This window comes from Rhinichthys klamathensis, unplaced genomic scaffold, assembly GCF_029890125.1.
Source record: "Rhinichthys klamathensis goyatoka isolate OS25496 unplaced genomic scaffold, OSU_Roscu_1.1 h1tg000011l_1, whole genome shotgun sequence".
Classification (NCBI taxonomy): domain Eukaryota; kingdom Metazoa; phylum Chordata; class Actinopteri; order Cypriniformes; family Leuciscidae; genus Rhinichthys; species Rhinichthys klamathensis.
Window position 1 is genome coordinate 16,112,752 of NW_026606564.1, and position 16,468 is coordinate 16,129,219.

Below are 16,468 nucleotides of genomic sequence, written 5' to 3' on the forward strand. Positions count from 1 at the left end.
GCAACCATATAGGGTACCCTAGTAACCATACAAACACATGAATAAGCCATATCTCAGCTCCACAATATCGTACAGACTTGGTTCTTGGCTCGTATGCAATCATCTACCACACCCTAGCAACCGAGCGGCGAGTTTTGCCACTGCAAGCACCACTTCACATTTTCTTCTGGAAATGTACATTCTAGTTAGTGGTGCTTGCCTATGGCGAAGCAACACTATTGTTATCTCACATACTTATTATTCTTATTCTTCTTATTCTTATTCTTCTGGCCACTTTTTGACGCGCTACTCCTCCCGCAGTTTTTGTCACAGACCCATGAATGAGGTGTCAAAACGTGCGGCCTGTTCGGGAATGGTGTGCTATGACTTTTCTAAGAGATCGGGGGTACGATGTTCGCCCCAGGGGCGAAAAACGGCCCAAAAAAATCCCATAGACTTAACATTGCGAAAAACTTTGACGAGTCGTAGCTCGGAACGAGGATGTCGCAGAAACGTGAAATTTGCCACATTTGAAGAGGCTGACAGGCTCTGTAAGAACATACCACACAATGGGGTAAAAGTTGCACCCCTGAGGGGCAGGAGGGGCCCAAAGTTGCCCCATTGACTTACTATGGTGTAGGACGGCCCATGAAATGCATGTGTTTTTCCTACTATGGTAAATTGCATAGGGATTTTGTATTGAACATAACTCTGGATCACAGTGTCATAGAGACAAAGGGGCGGGCTCATTTTACTCAGACAGCCAATCAGTCTCTCAGGATCATTGTGAAGCTATCAAGCCACGCCCTAGCAACCATTTAGAGCTCCTTAGCAACAAGTTCCATAGACTTCCATTGAAACAGATCAAAGGGATATCTCAGGATATAAGTGTCATAGAAACATGAGGGTGGGCTCGTTTCACTCGGGCCAGCAAACAGCCAATCCTGAATCACCTCAACACTTACTGGCCACGCCCTAGCAACCATTGTCGAGCACCTTAGCAACCAAAATCCAAACAGGGATATCTTCCATTCTGAATGTCACAGAGGCATGGGAGTTGGTTTATATCATTCATACTGACAAGCAGCCTTTGGAGCTTCATGATTGGCAGCTGCCAAGCCACTCCCTAGCAACCAAACAGAGTACCCTAGCAACCATTTTGCAAGACCTGTATGTCTGCTTTAAAACATCGTATAGAGATGGGGGTTGTTTTATACATTCACATTCACTTTGGAGCTTCATGATTGGCAGCTGCCAAGCCACTCCCTAGCAACCAAACAGAGTACCCTAGCAACCGTTTTGCAAGACCTATATCTCTGTATCAGAACATCGTATAGAGATGGGGGTTGGCTCTTTTGACTCATGCTAGCAAACAGGACTTGCTACATCCTACACATGCTAGCAGTGAATAGCTACATGCTAATATTGATTAGCTAAGTGCTAAATCATGCCAATAAAATGCTACAAACTCAACAGTAACCATCTTTGACAACTACCAACCACCTAGTAACACCATAGCAACCACCCAGATCACCCTAGCAACACCCTAGCAACTGCCTAGCAATGCCCTAGCAACCACCAGAACACCCTAGCAACCGCCTAGCAACCACCCAGGACACCATAGCAACCACCTAGCAACGCCCTAGCAACCAACCACATTACCTTAGCAACCGCCTAGCAACGCCCTAGCAACCGCATAGCAACCACCTAGCAACGCCCTAGCAACCACCCAAAACACCCTAGCAACCACCTAGCAACCACCCAAAACACCCTAGCAACCACCCAGAATACCCTAGCAACCGCCTAGCAACACCATAGCAACCACCCAGAACACCCTAGCAACCGCCTAGCAACGCCCTAGCAACCACCCATAATACCCTAGCAACCACCTAGTAACACCTTAGCAACCATGCTAGCAACATGCTAAACGTGCTAGCATGATGCTAGCAATATGCTAATCATGCTAGCATCTAGCTAAAACATGTTTGCAACATGCTTATTTTTGCTAGCATCATGCTAGCAACATGCTAATCATGCTAGCATGTTGGTAGCAACATGCTAATCATGCCAGCATCATGCTAGCAACATGCTAACAACATGCTAATCATGCTAGCATCATGCTAGCAACATGCTAGCAAAATGCTAATCATGCTAGCATCATGCTAATCATGCTAGCATGATGCTAGCAACATGCTAATCATGCTAGCAACATGCTAATAATGCTAGCATAATGCTAACAACATGCTAATCATGCTAGCATGATACTAGCAAAATGCTAATCATGCTAGCATCTTGGTAAAAACTAGGTCACCGCACCCTAGCAACCGAGCGGCGAGTTTTGCCACTGCAAGCACCACTTCACATTTTCTTCTGGAAATGTACATTCTAGTATTGTGATTACTATTCACCTAGACAAAACTTCGGCACGCTACTCCTCCCGCACGTTTTCTCGTAGACCCATGAATGAGGTATCAAATCGACCGGTTCATTGAGGAGAGGTGTGCTATGTCTTTTCTAAGCGATCGGTTGTACGATGATCGTCCGGCGGGCGATAAATTGGACGAAAAAAGTCCCATAGACTTAACATTGGCACAAAATTGTGAGATCATATCTTTTGACCAGAAGGTCATAGAGACTTGGGGTTGGGCTCTTTTGACTCAGACTATCAAGCAGCCAATAAGTAGTGACATAATAACTTCATATTCGCGCCCTAGCAACCACTTAGGCCAGCCTAGCAACCATAAAACAACATATTCGAGCCATATCTCAGCTCCAGAAAATAGAAGAAACATGGAGTTTGCCTTTTTTGACTCAGACTGTCAACTGGTCTTTAAATATCATCTCATAAACTGTATAAGCACACCATAGCAACCATATAGGGAACCCTAGTAACCATACAAACACATGAATAAGCCATATCTCAGCACCAGAACATCGTACAGACATGGTTGTTGGCTCGTATGTACCACATGTACCAATCATGTACCACACCCTAGCAACCGAGCGGCGACTTTTGCCACTGCAAGCACCACTTCACATTTTCTTCTGGAAATGTACATTCTAGTGTTGTGATTACTATTCACCTAGACAAAACTTCGGCACGCTACTCCTCCCGCACCTTTTGTCGTAGACCCATGAATGATGTGTCAAATCGACCGGTTCATTGAGGAGAGGTGTGCTATGACTTTTCTAAGCGATCGGTTTTACGATGTTCGTCCGGCGGGCGATAAATTATCCGAAAAAAGTCCCATAGACTTAACATTGGCACAAAATTTGTTATATCATATCTTTTGACCAGAACGTCATAGAGACTTGGGGTTGGGCTCTTTTGACTCGACCTATCAAGCAGCCAATAAGTAGAGACATAATAACTTCATATTCGTGCCCTAGCAACCACTTAGGGCAGCCTAGCAACCTTAAAACAACATATTCAAGCCATATCTCAGCTCCAGAAAATAGAAGAAACATGGAGTTTGCCTTTTTTGACTCAGACTGTCAACTAGTCTTTAAATATCCCCTCATAAACTGTATAAGTACACCATAGCAACCATATAGGGTACCCAAGTAACCATACAAACACATGAATAAGCCATATCTCAGCACTTGAACATCGTACAGACATGGTTGTTGGCTGGTATGCAATCATTTACCACACCCTAGCAACCGAGCGGCGAGTTTTGCCACTGCAAGCACCACTTCACATTTTCTTCTGGAAATGTACATTCTAGTATTGTGATTACTATTCACCAAGACAAAACTTCGGCACGCTACTCCTCCCGCACCTTTTGTCGTAGACCCATGAATGAGGTGTCAAATCGACCGGTTCATTGAGGAGAGGTGTGCTATTACTTTTCTAAGTGATCGGTTTTACGATGTTCGTCCGGCGGGCGATAAATTAGCCGAAAAATGTCCCATAGACTTAACATTGGCACAAAATTTGTTATATCATATCTTTTGACCAGAAGGTCATAGAGACTTGGGGTTGGGCTCTTTTGACTCGGCCTATCAAGCAGCCAATAAGTAGAGACATAATAACTTCATTTTCGTGCCCTAGCAACCCCTTAGGGCAGCCTAGCAACCATAAAACAACATATTCAAGCCATATCTCAGCTCCAGAAAATAGTAGAAACATGGAGTTTGCTTTTTTTGACTCATACAGTTTATGAGATGATATTTAAAGACTAGTTGACAGTCTAAGCACACCATAGCAACCATATAGGGTACCCTAGTAACCATACAAACACATGAATAAGCCATATCTCAGGACTTGAACATCGTACAGACATGGTTGTTGGCTCGTATGCAATAATGTACCACACTCTAGCAACCGGGCGGCGAGTTTTGCCACTGCAAGCACCACTTCACATTTTCTTCTGGAAATGTACATTCTAGTATTGTGATTACTATTCAACAAGACAAAACTTCGGCACGCTACTCCTCCCGCACCTTTTGTCGTAGACCCATGAATGAGGTGTCAAATCGACCGGTTCATTGAGGAGAGGTGTGCTATGACTTTTCTAAGTGATCGGTTTTACGATGTTCGTCCGGCGGGCGATAAATTAGCCGAAAAATGTCCCATAGACTTAACATTGGCACAAAATTTGTTACATCATATCTTTTGACCAGAAGCTCATAGAGACTTGGGGTTGGGCTCTTTTGACTCGGCCTATCAAGCAGCCAATAAGTAGAGACATAATAACTTCATATTCGTGCCCTAGCAACCACTTAGGGCAGCCTAGCAACCATAAAACAACATATTCAAGCCATATCTCAGCTCCAGAAAATAGTAGGAACATGGAGTTTGCCTTTTTTGACTCATACAGTTTATGAGATGATATTTAAAGACTAGTTGACAGTCTAAGCACACCATAGCAACCATATAGGGTACCCTAGTAACCATACAAACACATGAATAAGCCATATCTCAGGACTTGAACATCGTACAGACATGGTTGTTGGCTCGTATGCAATAATGTACCGCACTCTAGCAACCGGGCGGCGAGTTTTGCCACTGCAAGCACCACTTCACATTTTCTTCTGGAAATGTACATTCTAGTATTGTGATTACTATTCACCTAGACAAAACTTTGGCACGCTACTCCTCCCGCACGTTTTCTCGTAGATCCATGAATGAGGTATCAAATCGACCGGTTCATTGAGGAGAGGTGTGCTATGTCTTTTCTAAGCGATCGGTTGTACGATGTTCGTCCGGCGGGCGATAAATTGGACGAAAAAAGTCCCATAGACTTAACATTGGCACAAAATTTGTGAGATCATATCTTATGACCAGAAGGTCATAGAGACTTGGGGTTGGGCTCTTTTGACTCTGCCTATCAAGCAGCCAATAAGAAGTGACATAATAACTTCATATTTGCGCCCTAGCAACCACTTAGGGCAGCCTAGCAACCATAAAACAACATATTTAAGCCATATCTCAGCTCCAGAAAATAGAAGAAACATGGAGTTTGCCTTTTTTGACCCAGACTGTCAACTGGTCTTTAAATATCATCTCATAAACTGTTTAAGCACACCATAGCAACCATATAGAGTACCCTAGTAACCATACAGACACATGAATAAGCCATGTCTCAGCACCAGAACATCGTACAGACATGGTTGTTGGCTCGTATGCAATCATGTACCACACTCTAGCAACCGAGCGGCGAGTTTTGCCACTGCAAGCACCACTTCACATTTTCTTCTGGAAATGTACATTCTAGTTTCATTAATTATTTTACCATTAAAAATATAGAATTGTTCCCCATTCTGCTTAAAACATTCTTCATATCATGTTAATCCCTGTCAATCATACAATGCCTTATTGTATTCTAAAACTGACTTTTCATATCATTTAAACAGTTAATTTGACTTCCATAAATTCTGTCAGACATTTTATTTTCATCACATATAGTTTTCTACTATATTTCTTCTCGATCTTTCCCTACATGCCAGTTCCTTCATTATCTAACCAGTACATGATTGTTTGCACAATCCCCACACAAACATATCTCACACACCAACCTTCTTGTTTTTTCCACTTCCCTCTTCCATCAAGTCTCTCACTTACAGTTCCCTCTATTTCACACAGACAGCCTTATTGCTGCTTGCTACTTTAGTCCTTATCATATAAATTTAAGTTCTATAGACATCTAATGTCATGCATCCATTTACTGGATGAAGAAGTAAAAACTTTATTTCTCCTGGCAGTCCGACATTTTATCTTCAAGCCAACAATCCATGATCTATATATTCAGTGCTGTGTGGTTGCGCTGTGTGACGTGACAAGCAATGATGCGTCACCATGGAAACATTACCGCGAAAGCGTACCACAATAATCAACTAACTCTCTCCCAAAAAAATGGCTAAACGAAAGGTGGACTTTAAAAACAGGGGTTTTCAGGACAGGTGGGAGTCACAGTATATGTTCGCAGATGTAAAGGGAAAAGCTGTGTGTCTCCTGTGCGGAGACAGCGTGTCTGTAATGAAAGAATACAACATAAGAGACACTATGAAACGAAGCACCACGACAAATACAAGCATCTGGACACGACACAAAGGCTACAGAAGGTAGAAGAGTTAAAAAGAAGTCTGGTGTCACAGCAGGCTATGTTCACTAAAGCCAAATCACAAAAGCGAGGCTGCTGTTAAGGCCAGTTTTATTGTGGCAGCAGAGGTCGCAAAATCAGCCAGGGAATTTGTCAAAAACTGCATGATTAAAGTTTGCGACGCCGTGTGCCCAGAAAAAAGGCAAGCATTTTTAAATCTGAGCCTGAGCCGAAACACTGTTGCTGATCGTGTGCGTCACCTTGCTACCAATCTCCAACAACAGCTTGTGAGAAAGGGAAACGATTTCATAGCATACTCCCTTGCTGTGGATGAGAGCATCGACACTTCTGATACTGCCCAGCTGTCAATTTTTATCCGTGGAGTGGAGTGGACTCAAGCCTGTGCGTAACAGAAGAGTTAATGGGATTACACTCCATGCATGGCACAACTACGGGGAAAGATATCTTTGAAGAGGTGTCCAGATGTGTAGATAAAATGGGGTTGCCGTGGGATAAACTTGTGGGACTGACAACAGATGGAGCGCCTGCGATGTGTGGTCAAAAAAGTGGATTGGTGGGGAGGATCCGAGAAATGATGCAGGAGGAAAACGTCACAGGTGAGCTGACAGCTTATCACTGCATCATACACCAGGAATCCTTGTGTGGCAAAGCCTTGAAAATGGAACGTGTGATGAGCATCATAAAAAAAAAACGATTAACTTTATCAGAGCCAAAGGTTTAAATCACCGCCAGTTCAAGTCTTTTCTGGCGGAGTTAAGTTCAGAACATGGTGACTTGCCCTATCACACAGAGGTGCGATGGCTAAGCCAGGGAAAGGTGCTGGAAAGATTTTTCGAGTTGCGTGAGGAGATCTGTGAGTTCATGGAAAGCAAAGGAAAAGACACAAAAGAGCTCCGAAATAAAAAGTTTCTGTGTGAAGTGGCGTTTCTGTGTGACATCACGAGCCACCTGAATGCGCTCAACCTGCAGCTTCAGGGGCGGGGCCGTATCATCACTGACATGTACGCTATAGTGAGGGCTTTTAAAACCAAGCTGCGCCTGTCGGAGACGCAGATGCTGCAGGAAGACATGAGCCATTTTCCGCGCTGCCAAACAATGAAAGAGCAGGTCGCTGCCACCGTTTTCCCAACTACACAGTTTGCTGAAAAACTCTGCATACTTGGTGCTGAGTTCACATGGCGATTTGTCGATTTTGAAGCTCAAAAAAGCAGGTTTGAACTGCTCAGTAATCCATTTACAGCCGATGTGGAAAGCACACGATCAAACCTCCAAATGGAGCAGATTGAGCTCCAATGTAGTGACACACTGAAGGCAAAATATGAGTCTGTGGGCGCTGCAGAGTTTCCACGTTTCATCCCCAATACAATGCCCCAGATGCGCTCCCAGGCTGCTCAAAGGCTCTCTATGTTTGGCAGCACATACTTGTGTGAACAACTCTTCTCTTTAATGAAGATAAACAAAACTTCACACAGGACTCGTCTTACTGATGAACACCTTCACTCAATCCTGAGGATTTCCTCATCTCAGAGCCTGACCCCAGACATTGATGAACTTGTATCCAAGATGAGACACCAAGCATCTGGCTCAGACCAATGAGCAGAGCAGCAAGCGGTGCTTTGACGCATTTTCAGTCTTTAAAGCAGTTTCATTTTTGCATTTTTTCTTTCTCTTGCTATAGGACATTTGATTTTCCTTTGAAGTAAATACCTTTTGTAAATAACCATGAGAAATAAGTGAAACTGATTTTATTTATTAATTGTATTTCTTTTATTTCCTAATTAATGTTGTTTTATAGGCAATAATATATAGGCCTTGTTGGTTTCAGGTTCATAATAATAATACGTTGTTTCAATAAATGTTTAACCTGTCCGGCCCTTGACTTATAGCAATTTTTTAATCTCGGCCCACTGTGCATTTGAGTTTGACACCCCTGGTTTACGCTACGATATGGGCTGTTATGTCTTTTAAGGGCATGACTGCAACTTCCAGGCGCCTCTCAGGGCGCCTCAGTCCCTCTCAGGCCTTAACCTAATACAGAAAAGCACTGGTCAACACTGACCAGTCCCTAAGGTCAAAAGGTCTCCTCCCATCTGCTCCTGAGCATCACCCCAAGCACATACACAGACATTTTAGTTCATGTTATAGGATCATCAGGAGCCACATGGCTCAGATTCACCTAGTAAAATTTACTACTGATCAATGTAAGATTAAAATTGCACCCACAGTATGTCTATTAATAAATGTAATCATTCAAAACATCTATTGTGTTGCTGTCATTATAATTGATTAATTAAGTGATGACTGAGCAGTAGTGATGAACACCTGCTGTTAACAATCAGAATCACTGAAGGAAAGAGGAACAACAAGAATAAAAAAGAGAGAGAGAAACTTCCAGCCACAGCCTTAGATGAAATCAGCTGAAGACAAAAAGACATTGAATCTCTGAAGATCTCAGCAGAGGAGGATTAAACAATTCCACAAACAGCATTACCAGCTTCACTTATTACTAACCAGGAGTGCGTTTCCCAAAGCCAACTATGGTAGCAAGTGCGTTGTTACCAATGGAGTTCAATGGAAATTGCGATCACAGTTGACCGATGATGCCTTTGGGAAACGCACCCCGGATTGACTTTATTTTCTTTGCTCTTGGCTGACATGTGTCATTGCTATGGCCTGCTTCTGGCCCATGTCTAGCAAACAGTTAATTATTTAATGATACTTTTTAAATGCACTGTAAAACATTGCCAAGAATTTACAGGATTAAAGAGTATTATTTTACAATAAATTACTGTTGTCAGAAGTTTACAGTGAAATTAATGCATGATGCAGTGTTACTCATTGCGCGGCTCGCCAAGCTTTCATTTGTGGCTCGCATGGCGGTAAATAATACAGTGATATGATCATGCAGTCACCACAGATATTTCATAAAAACATTAAAAACAAGTAGAGCTATAACATAACCCATTAAAAACTCAAAGTGTCAGCTATTTTACAAATAATTTCGATCGGACTGAAAGGGGTGGTTTATCGAGAAAACATGTAAACACTTGATCGATTAAAAAACGAAACTGAAAGGACGACGTATGAAGCGCTGAACGAGCTGTTTTCCTGATGAATAAAGTGTCATAAATGAGTGTCCTGTCATTCTATAATTCTCCTTTCACTCAGCGTCTGTGAAGTGGAGCAGGACAACGGCTCACCAGTCCTTGTTTCAGACTCTAATCCACAGACGACTGGTTTTGGGCATGTTTACTGCGTGATGAATACAAAAAGCACGTCACAATGGTTCATATGTCCATAGTCTCCAAATTGTGACCAGAATTGGATAAATATTAAGTCTGCTATTTAAAACAAATAAAGAACCAATGTAGGAGAATGGTTAATAAGCAACAACAGCGGGAAACTCTGTATATTTGTGCAGTGTGCGCATGTCAAAAAATCTATTCCGATTTAAATCTTTTGACTTATAAACGCGCACATCAACCCGATAATGTATCACATCACGATGTTTGGCGTTCATGTAAACTACAATACATTGATTCATCAATCAGAATTAATTCAGTCCGATTGAAACAAAACGTACATGTATCCAGTCGTTGCGGAGTTGCCAGTTATGGCGGTCTTTCCAGCTCTTAACGCTACATGTGCTCTTAGATGGCTACTTGATGGGCTAAAGTAGAAAAAAAATGTAAGGTAATTCTGGGATGAATTTATTCTGGATATCCTGTTGTTGTTGTTTTTTTTTTTTGTCATTAAGGGAAATCATCTTGTCTCCATTACAAATTTGACTGGTAAATCATAAAGAATGTTTGCCCCTCACCCTTTTGTATTTATTGCATTGCATATTGTATGTTCAGAGGTGACAGATTGATAAGCAGACATGGTATTTATGACTGGATGCAACTTTTTATACATTGTGGTAAAAATGGCTTTCCTACTGACTTTGTCCTATCAGTGCGGCTCTCATGAAAAAAATAGTGAAGACATGATGGGTCATTTTATTACGAATTACTGTTAATCAACAGCAAAATGTTGTTGACATCACAGTAATGTAATGCTCTTTTTTTACTCTGAATTCACATTTTAAAGTTGTCTTTAACCATGCCACTGTAAGCAATTACATTGTTTTGTACTGTAATTGGCTTGAAGTCACCATAATGGTGATTAGTGTTGAATTTGCTTGGGATCTAGCCAAGTCGGAAATTTGACAAATGAAAACATTTGTCAAAACAAAGACAAGCTAGAATATAAAATAAACTAATTGGCTGATTCAAAGTTAGTCATCAAACTATACTATTAACTATACTATTATTAGTGTTACTTCAGCATAAAATAAGATAAGTCCTAATGTGGAATTACTGTGAAAGTAATGCATTTATTAACCTGGAATATACTGTAATTTCACACTAAAATTTTTAACAGTGTGTTTTTCATGATATGTTTTGGGGAAATGCATCCAGTGTTGCCAACTAATTTTACATTTTTAATTTTACATTACATAATGTCATTACAAGTTATGTAGAGTACACAATGGCATTACTCAAACTGACTGGCCATCTCGGCGAATGTGAAATTTGTTACTTTAGATTTGTTTGTTAATTATCACATATTTGATTTGAAATTACACATTATGTTCTAAATTTGTCTTTTGTCAACTATTGTACTCTGAACTGATTGTGTTTATATGATTTGACCGAAGGGGAAAAACTACTAGAAGTTTGTCTCATTGAAAAGTGTAAGATAATTCAGGTTAATTCAGGTTATTCTTTTAATCAACTGGCAGTCCAAAAATACAGTCCCCTCCAAAAGTATTGGAACGGTAAGGCAAATTCCTTTGTTTTTGTTGTTCACTGAAGACATTTGGGTTTAAGATCAAAAGATGAATATGAGACAAGAGTTCAGAATTTCAGCTTTTATTTGCTGGTATTCACATCTAGATGTGTTAAACAACTCACGACATACCACTCTTTGTTTGAACCCACCCATTTTTCAAGTGAGCAAAAGTATTGGAACATGTGACTTACAGATGTTTATTGTTGCCTAGGTGTTGCCTTTTAGGTTGATTGTACAAACATTAAATAGCTCTGCTTGACTAGTCTAAGTTTTCCTCCTTGGTTCAAACCTATAAAGACTGCATTTCCTGTTAAAGAGGATAAACCAACATGAAGACCAGAGAGCTGTCTATGGGAGAAAAGCAAGCCATTGTCAAGCTGAGAAGAAAAAGGAAAGTCGACCAGAGCCATTGGACAAACATTGGGCATAGCAAGCACAACAATTTGGAATGTCCTGAAAAAGAAAGAAGCTACTGGTGTACTGAGTAACAGACGTCGAACAGGTTGGCCAAGGAAAACAACAGTAGTTGATGACAGAAGTATCGTGAGAGCTGTGAAGAAAACCCCCAAAACATCAGTAAGTGACAACACCAACGACCTCCACAGTGAAGGGATGAAGGTATCACAATCCACTGTTCGAAGAATACTCAGAGAGCAGAAATATAGAGGCCACACCACAAGATGCAAACCACTCATCAGCAGTAAGAATCGGAAGGCCAGATTGGAATTTGCAATGAAGTACAGAGATGAGCCGCAAAAGTTCTGGAACACAATCTTATGAACTGATGAGACCAATTTTATGCTCTACCAAAGTGATGGAATGGCCAAAGTGTGGAGAAAGAAAGGAACTGCTTATGATCTGAAGCATACAAGCTCATCTGTGAAGCATGGTGGAGGTAATATCATGGCTTGAGCGTGCATGGCTGCTTCTGGAACAGGCTCATTAATATTTATTGATGATGTAACTGATGATGGTAGCAGCAGAATGAATTCAGAAGTGAACAGAAACATTTTGTCTGCCAAATAACGGAGAAATGCATTGAAACTAATCGGGAGGAAGTTTATCATGCAGCAGGACAATGATCCAAAGCACACTGGCAACAAAACAAAGGACTTCATCAGGGGGAAAAAGTGGAAGGTTTTAGACTGGCCAAGTCAATCACCTGACCTTAACCCATTAGAGCATGCATTTCACCTCCTTAAGAGGAGACTGAAGGGAGAAACACCCCGAAACAAACAAGAACTGAAAGAAGCTGTGGTAAAAGCCTGGAATAGCATGCCAAATGAAGAATGCAACTGTTTGGTGATGTCGATGGGTCACAGGCTTGTGGCAGTTATTGCAAGCAAGGGTTATGTCACCAAATATTAAATGTTATTTACTTTAAGATTATTTGTTCCAATACTTTTGCTCACTTGAAAAATGGGTGGGTTCAAACAAAGGGTGGTATGTCGTGAGTTGTTTAACACATCTAGATGTGAATACCAGCAAATAAAAGCTGAAATTCTGAACTCTTGTCTCATATTCATCTTTTGATCTTAAACACAAATGTCTTCAGTGAACAACAAAAACAAAGGAATTTGCCTTACCGTTCCAATACTTTTGGAGGGGACTGTAATTACTGAGCTTATGCAAGACTGTTTTAAAAGAACCGTGTAGCTTTGTTTACTCTGACACATGCTTCTTACAGGATGTGGTTTGACAATGAGAGATGTATACGAGCGTAAGATCACTGAGACCTTCTCTGTACACTCTCAAGAAAAGGTTCAAAAGCTGTCACTGGGGCAGTACCTTTTCAAAAGGTACACTTTTGTATGTTTCATGTAATATACACTTTAGGTACCAATATGTAGTTTCAGGGCACCAGTATGCACCCTTTATGTGACAGCTTTTTGTACATTTCTTTCTGAGTGTACCTGTACATTAGTTAAACCCCTCTTCAAAAGGTAATGAAGTATTTTAGTAAAGAATATTACAGGAAAGTGTTTTTGCAAAGCTGAGAATGTGTTGAGAGTATTTGATCAAAATGTGACAAGAAACAATCTACATTGGCTACTACGATCTTCCTAGACTTACAATGCTATTGGGAACAGCGGTCCAGATTAGTTTGGATCTAATGGGGCTTCAGCAGTTTGTCAGCAAACATTCTCCCACGCTGACATTCAAAAATCATGTTTCTGCTTTTTGTCATATTAGAGAAGTGCAAGCTTTTGAAAAAAAAAAGAAGCAAAAACAGAAATCGGGTTGGGTTGTTTCTGTGAACAGTGAGAGATCAGAAGCCCAAAAAAAAAAAAAACGTATTCCACCAAACCAATCTGGCTCTCACTGAGCAACATTATTGAACGACTAATGTAAGTCACCTCTTGATGGTCATAAATCTGATGATATTTCTGATGTGAATCCACTGATATTCTCACATCAATAGCAACTAGTTCCTAACAATCAAATCTATTCATGTTTTTTGTAAATTGCATTGGGAAGAATGTGTGTTCTAAGAAGAATAATAGCAGATATGTGATATAATTTAATGTAACACATTCTTATAAGAACTTCTTTCCACATACAGGTAGTAGCATCCACATATACCACACTAATTAAGTGTTTAGTCTTGTCAATAAAGTCTTTATCATGTCACACGTAAAGTCCATGTTTCATGCTCATATACTCATATATTTACCATAACCCGGAAATTAACATTTCTTAGAATTAATAAACGATTAACAGTGTTCACAGGACAAACAGGTTAATTGATTGTAATATTAATTTTACTACATTAAGTTAATTCTATTAACTAATCCAACTATTCATAATTAATTATAACAAGTTATGATTAATTATTCATATTTATTTTAAGCTAATTTGCTACAGTAGCATCACCTATACCACATGTAATAATAATGAAAGTGATAGGTGACGTTGTAAGGAATCGTTAGAGTCATAGAGATCCATTTGCAGCTTTATTTAGAAACAGAGGCAGACAGGCAGGATATGGATAGGCGAGCAGGAGTAGTGTGGGCAAGGCAAAGAATACTCAGGTAAACAGGCGTTGATGGTCGGGGCAGGCGGGAATGTGTAATCGGTGAAGAGCAGGTGTGTGTGTGATCAGTTCAGAAGAGCTGCGTTATGGGAAATGTAGTTTGCATGGCAACAGTCAATACTCTGGAGACGGATCCCTCCATGGGTGTGGAGGGAGTGATGCAGGAAACTCCTGCGCAACAGACGTCTACTGTATGTGGGAAGAAGTTCTTGCAAAGATAGATTTGTATTAGTTTGCACTCAGTCAACAGATCTGACAACATCAGCACAACTGAGCATAATTATTATAATAATAATCATAATTTTTGGACTTTCATGGCATTTTAGTATTTAAGCTGTGAACTGTCCATCAGCTTGGCTCATGAACACTGTTTGTAGTTTGTCTATGTTTGGCATATTACTTTTTATAATATATTTTTGCACACAGGTTTACTGTAAGCAAAGTGAGTAAAATAATGTGACATTTAATTTACAACTATATTTATAATTTATTTTGAAATATATGTATCTATTATTATTATCTATTTATATATATTTAGTTTTTTTTACTGTAGTTTTAATATATTTAAAAAAAACCGTAAAAGTTTTGAAATGTGTTAATATTTGTTTTACATTTTAGAAACATAGTGCAGCAGATTAGTAAAAAAAATCGTTCACTTTGGTATAAAAGCATGAAATTTGGCACAGATACTCTCTAAGGGCCACTATTTTGGAAAAAGGCGTTGGCCACTCAAAAATTCAATATTGCAGCCATTTTTCAAGATGGCCGCCATTGCTATTCAATGCTTATTATGTCAATTATTCAAACAGTAATCCAAGCAGAAAATTTGATACAAATACTCTCTAAAGGACACGTTAATGGAAAAAGATGCTTGTCCCTCAAAAATTCAAGATGGCTGCCATTTTTAAAGATGGCCACTGTTCCTGTCGAATATTAATTATTTCAATTGTTCAAATGGTGATGCAAGCATAAAATTAGGCAGAAATACTCTTCAAGGAACACTCTTTTGAAAAAATGTATGTGCCACCCAAAAATTCAGGATGGCTACCATTTTCAAGATGGCCACCATTTCTGTCAAATAGTCATAATGTCTGCTTTGTCTGCTTCCTCTCCTTTGACCTCTCCGGCTTAGTTAAAATTGCCAGGGATATAAATTCCCCGCCGGCATAGCACTAGGTTTATTGGAGTACACAAGCCTCTCCACCACGGCAAGGTGCAGTCCACAGAAAGGAAGGGCCACTGTTAGAAAAAAGAAGTGGCCAGTAAAAATTCAGGAAGGAAAACATTTTTGAAGATGGCTGCCCTCCTTTCCTATGTTCATTGCCACTGTTTCCAAAAATTGATGTAAGGATTCAAGAGAAATGGCGGCCATATTGAATTTTTGGGTGGCCAAGGCCTTTTTTCCAAAAAGTGACCATTAGAGAGTATCTGTGCCAAATGTCATGCTTCTATACCAATTTGAATGATTCTCTTGAAATATGCCATTAATCTGCTGCACTAACAAGGAAAATGTGTGATTTCTGAGAGTGTTTTATTGCATGACACTAAACAGACACACAGAAGGTCCCAGTGTGTTTTAAGAGAAAAACAAATGTGCTCCATGAATTCACAGTGACAGTCTCAGTCTGTGAGTCAAAGTGAAAGCTGCTGCTGTGGTTTGAGTTACACAGATCTAGAAGAATGTGGTATATTCTGATGGGCAGTGTTGGGAAAGTTCACTTTCTACATGAACTAGTTCAAAGTTCAGTTCACAAATTTTAAAATGAACTAGTTCAGTTCATAGTTCATACTTTAAAATTTTTAACTAGTTCATAGTTCTTTTTTTCCATATGTTGCTGCGAGCTATTATTTTTCAAAATTATTGCCACAGCCCATATAGAACCACAGACAGCACTTATTTTATCGGCGGGCAAAGTTTGCACAGAAATGTAAAATTTGTCCCATCTTCGCTCGCCGACCTTGTCATAAAACTCGTTTAAATGATCATATGACTCCTCCTTCAGTGGCGGCGCCAGGGAGGAGCTAGGTGGTGCTGTAGCTCCCCTTATAATAGCCA

At 40.2% G+C, this 16,468-nt stretch overlaps 1 pseudogene; it reads left to right on the top strand.

Annotated features, from left to right (window-relative positions):
• Positions 1-6,337: 6,337 nt before the first annotated feature.
• Positions 6,338-8,203, top strand: LOC130101398 (general transcription factor II-I repeat domain-containing protein 2B-like; annotated as a pseudogene).
• Positions 8,204-16,468: the final 8,265 nt, after the last annotated feature.